The following is a 5,357-nucleotide window of genomic DNA, read 5'->3' as shown; positions in this document are numbered from 1 at the left end:
CAGCAGGGAGCCCCACTGAAATTAGTTGGGAGCTTACACACAAGGAGCTTATTACAAGATCAGGCCTCTGCAGCTACATGAGTTAGTTGACGCTTTGAGTCATCCTTGGCCAGATGACCTGGTAATTTGCTAATTGAAAGGGGATTTCATGCTGGGCATGGCTGCCAGAAATGCAGCCCTAGAAACTGAAGCAATCAGCATTCAGCACTGCAAACTTCCCCCACGCTACCCCAAGAAGCACATCTCCCTGTACTGAAGTGGGCCCCAAACTGAGATGAGAAAGGAGACCAGACTTTGGGACTCATTCAGGTTGGCCAGCAAGGTAGGGTGGAACCACTTGATCCACTACAAATCCGACTGAGCACACCACATGCAGGCTCCTGCCTTATATCCATCGGGTAGCAGCTCCTCCGTCAAGGCCAGGCTTGGCCAAGTTCAGATGTAGAACAGACCACTTCACTTCCCCATTAAGGATCCCCAAGCAGCCCTGCTATATCAGGGGGGGGGGGGGGGATGTTAACATCACACATTTGCTCCTGTTTTCAAAAGTGGAATTTTCTTTGGGGGGAAAAAATAGAATGAAGCATCTCTTATCCTTTACCGTCCTTTTAAGTTCTTTGTAGGATACAGAGGCCTAGAGTCTTGGGTCCAAAGGAGGTGTGCTGAAAGGCTGGCTCTGCCTCCTGATGGCTCCTGCAAACTTATCTGGGAGGCAGCATAAATGAGAGTAGCCACAGTAAGACACTCCTCTCCTAGGGTCCTTGGTCCTCTCTCTGGTACAGCGGGGCAGAAGCAGACAGGGGGGCATGCCCATAAGATAGATAGCCTTGCAATCTTCTTAGCCAAAGTTAGGGCAGAGCCTGAAAGGCATTTAGGCACCAAACTCTCATTGAAATCAAGCCATTAATTAGTGCAAGGTTAGTATCCTGAAACCTCCATTAAAGTTTCCTAATTTATTTCATTGCACTTGGCCAACTTTTAGGAAATCTTACTTTTAACTACTATTATACCAAATATTTCAGTCTACATTTACATATTGGCTATTTACAGTCTGCCATGCAGCACTACAACCTATTCATTTTAGCTCTACTGTTCCATGGTGTCTTTGAAGCTCTCCAAGCACTTGATTAATCACCTTTACTCCTCTACTCCATGAATGGATCGTCATACACAAGCTATTGAAAAGAGACAGAGATGTTCAAGCAATCTGCCCAACAGAGCAAGGCCAAAGATCTCAGCATCCCGACAGCGCTCTCTTTTAAACGCCAGACAGCGCTGCCTTCTTTTGCTTCCCCAAGAGCCAATGCCTTCCAGCACTGTGTGCGCTCAATGTCTCCTACTGCCAAATATCCATGATAAACCATCAATGCAGCAATCGTAGATGTTTTCAGTTGAAGCTGCATCAACTGATATCTCGGTCACGCCGATCTAGCCCCTCTCTGAAGCCAAGGGCAGCTTTATCTATGAAAGGACTATAAGATCAGGCCCCATTTCCGCCCAGTATCCTTTGGCTTCGTTCCTCCTTCTCTCAAACAGGGACTCCTTTCTCCAGAGAGTATGCAATGCTCACACCACCCCTGTAAACACACCCATTAGAGACTCGCAGGGAAAAGAAATGGGAAGCAGAACTCTGCTAATGTAATCTGGGCTGGAGCTAACCTTGTTTGCGTGTATGGCTAATGCAGGGGGAGGGACCATGAACATGGGAAGAGATAGGAATGAAGTCCTTATGCATGGAGATGTCCTTATGCATGGAAATAACACCACATTGTGGTACCATTAAGAAGGCTAGCAAAGTGATTCAAAAGTGATCCATTATCATTTACATGAATAGATGAGTGCAGGTAAAAGAGCAGATCCTGCAAGCTTCTTGGTTGCATTTACTAGAAACACCACCAATGGCTTAGAGGAGTAGCAGCAACCTTTTCAAACCACGGATCGGAACAACCCGGCTCTGAGTCCAGTGTGGGCCTGGTGGCTTCCATGACATGTCAGTGGCAGGGGGCTTTCCATTGCATCTGCTGCTTCTCCCAGCCCCCCACTTTCCAGCTGGGGTGCAAGCACAGCTTCTAGCTGGTGGAAACTGTGCCAGGGCCAGGCAGCTGGAAGCTGTGACATGCTGCTCCCACGTTTGCAGCACAGCTTGGGGGAATAGGGGGCCAGCAACAGCATGGATGCAGCTTCCAGCTGCCTGGTCCCGAGGCAGCTCCCCACCAGCTGGAAGCTGTGCCTGCATCACTGCCAGGGGGAGGCTAGGGAGCTGAGGAGGAAGCAGCAGTGGCAGCAAGGGTACCACTGGAAGTTGCCCAGCCTTGGTGCAGCTCTTTGCTGCTTAGCCCTGCCATGGGTGCAGGCACAAGCAAAGCCTCGGGCTCTACAGATCAGATCCCGTGGCTCTGTGGGCCAGATCCAGCCTACAGGCCACGTGTTGCCAACCTCCGGCTTAGACGGCAGAGAAGAGGGAACAGTTTGGGCACACTAAAGCAGCCAGTACAACAGTGAAGAAGAATAAGCAAGCTGTCTGGACAGGTCTAGGAGCTTAGCCTGGACAGAAGGATTTTGGTGGCTGCAGCTTAACCGATGTGCTCACAATGAAATGATTGATTTCTTGAAATATCACGTCCAACAGAAAACAGCATAGTCTGGGGGTTGAAGCAGGGGCTTATGAAGTCGGGACTCTTGGGTTCTACCCCACCCCTGACACCTCCCAGGTGTGGCCTTGGGCATCATCCCGGTGCTCTAGGTTTTCTATATATAAAACAGGGACTCTCCATCTCCCTCCAAGGGATGCTGCTTCTTGAATATTTGCAGTGCTTTAGGAGGTCTGGGTGAAAAGCCCAACCAAAGTGCTAGGTGTTTTTACAGCTAAACTGGGCTCAGGTTGGACTGTGGGAGGAGCTGGTGACGAATGAAAATTTTAATTGGAGAGAGGACATTTCTGAAAGAAATCTTTCAATCCCTGTACGGGCCATTGGCAAAGCCAGAAACCCAACACATCTCAGTAGTGAAAAAAAAGCCACTTATGTCTAGCAATGTCCTGCACTGTCCAGCTTTCTCTACTTTCAGTGCCTACCCCAAACAAACACACGTCAAGGGACTTTCACATACTACAGCTCTGAAAAGACTTCTTCATGCCTTGCCAAAATACACACTTCAAACTCCAAGGCTAAGAACACAATAGGCAGCGTGTGCTGCCATGAACAACCACGCTTGGCAGCACAAGCTGGTATCAAACAAGGTAGCTGGGCTGAGCCAGCCAGCCACAAAAAATAAGTAAATAAAAATCCTGGGGTGATGCTTAATGGCTGAAGCAAACCTGTTAAGCGATAAGTTGTAAACCTTCAAGAACAAGGAAGAATAAGTTAAAATCTTAACAGGGGAAGACCCTTTCCTCCTTCCTCCCATCCGGTGCCACAGAATAGGAATCTGAGAGCAAAAGGTGAGTTTCTCATCCTGTCTTTCTTGGCTAGAAGAAATGTCACTGCCACACAGTGGCTGGGGAGCACAGAAAAGGGGTGGATAAGTGTACAGAGGTAGAGGAAACCCTTAGACCTCTAGAAGAAATACCCACATCCTGATGTTAACTGAATCGAATTACCACACTCCATGAAAAACAGACTTGTCAACAAGGACAGATTTGCCGGAGGAATGAAAAGACATCCAAATTAACAGGATTTATTACAAGAATTTTTGCATCCTGCAGCATAATCCCGATGCATCATCCATACAATGCCATCATTAAGGTATTGAGTATCCGACAAACAAGAAGGCATTATAGCCTAGGGGCCATATAATCAGTACTAGCAACTATATCATTACATTAAAGTCAGAATGCACTAAACAAGCATCACATATCTATGGAAGAACTAAAAAATGGCACGGTAATCATAAGGCTACAAGAGCAATTGCATGGTTTGAAGGGACTAAGATGGGGAGAGATTAAAAGAGTTAAATAACTCATGGCAAAGGGATGGGACCATCTACTCATGCAAGAACAACTTTAGCACAGAAGGAAAGAAATTCAGCATGCAACAAGGGGGCATGACAGGAGATAATGGGCAAGAACCTGAGGACAACTGGACCAAATATTAGGAAGAAACTATTAGGCAGGGAATAATTTTCCATAGGACGTGTGAGGTACCGATTGCATGGCAAGCATTAGCTCTATTATTAACCCAGTTTTGAAACCCCCACAAGCCTGTCCCTCCCCCCACCGCCACCCTCCTAAAAAGAAAGAAAAATCTCCACAACATTTCTCATGCTGGGATACATTTTTTTCAGAGACATTTAAGGGGGGAAAAAAAACGCTTTATTTCCTATATTGGTTCCCTGAATAAGAAGATGGCATTATATAACCTGAATATTATATTTGCAGAAATAGTTGCAAGAGTCAAGGTAACAGTTAATATTTGTATTGCAGGAGCACCAAAAGCCCAACTTAAGACCGAGGTCCTGTTACCCTCAGTTATACTCCAGCCAAGACTGGGGTTTTTGGTGCTCCTGCAATACAAATATTAACTGTTAGCTCGATCCTTGCAGTACAGGAAGACATTGACCCAAAACTTGCATTTTGGTTGGATGGCAAAATAAAGCTGGCAGAAATGTGCAAATCAAATGGAGTAACAATTAGTGATGAAAGGTTTTCAGCAAGAAACCACCTAGATCCCTTAACCGTTTACTTGGAAACTTCTCCACCTTGGAGATGTCTTTGGGACATCAGAAGGCTCCTCACCCTAGCACTGGCATAACGAGGTCCAATGGCTGGATGCTGACTCCTACCCAGATCAGACTTGGAAACCAAGCAGTTTATTAACTGCAGAAACAATTGACCAAGGGGCGGGATGTGTCCTTCAACCGCAAGTCTTTGGAGGCTGGATGTCTTTCGGCAAAAAATAAAAGGATGCTTTATTCCAACCACAAGGTATTGGACTCTAGGCATGGATTACAGGGTGAAATCCTGCCTGCCGTGTTAGGCGGCAGGTCACATTAGGTGACTGGGCTGGACCCACCTGGCTTTCAAACCTGCGCAGCGCACGCCAGCAAAGGGTTGCATCGGGGAATTTCAAACTCAGACGGGTTACGAGTGTCTAAGTCTCGGAGGCCCACAAGGATGTGGCGGCCGGGCAACCGATTTGGAAACAGAAAGCTGCTGGGAGCCACCCCTCCATCCTCCCAAGGCAGGGTCAACCTCCCCTTCCCCCGAGGAGCACCAGGAAGGACCGCAAGGGGCAGCACCTGGGCCCTGCCACCCGCACGGGCCCGGGACAAGGGCACGGGCTGCGACCCGCACACCCCCGGCGTGCAGAGGTGGCCCGCCCCCCGGGCCCGGCACTCACCTGCCCCGCCCGGCTCCAGCG

The 5,357-nt window shown here is 48.2% G+C and overlaps 1 protein-coding gene across 3 annotated transcripts in view; it reads right to left on the bottom strand.

Annotated features, from left to right (window-relative positions):
- PIK3CD (phosphatidylinositol-4,5-bisphosphate 3-kinase catalytic subunit delta) overlaps positions 1-5,357 on the bottom strand; it is an 86,337-nt gene that overhangs the window by 36,045 nt on the left and 44,935 nt on the right. The window contains exon 1 of one of the 3 annotated variants that reach the window (XM_025211136.1): positions 5,337-5,357. The exons of the other annotated variants lie outside the window; for them this stretch is intronic. The gene's annotated coding sequence lies outside the window, so the exon portion shown is untranslated. The remainder of the gene's footprint in view (positions 1-5,336) is intronic. 3 annotated transcript variants of the gene reach the window in all.

This window comes from Alligator sinensis, unplaced genomic scaffold (assembly GCF_000455745.1).
Source record: "Alligator sinensis unplaced genomic scaffold, ASM45574v1 scaffold366_1, whole genome shotgun sequence".
Lineage (NCBI taxonomy): Eukaryota > Metazoa > Chordata > Crocodylia > Alligatoridae > Alligator > Alligator sinensis.
The sequence above is the reverse complement of the archived record's forward strand: the minus strand, read 5'-3'. Positions and strand labels throughout refer to the sequence as shown.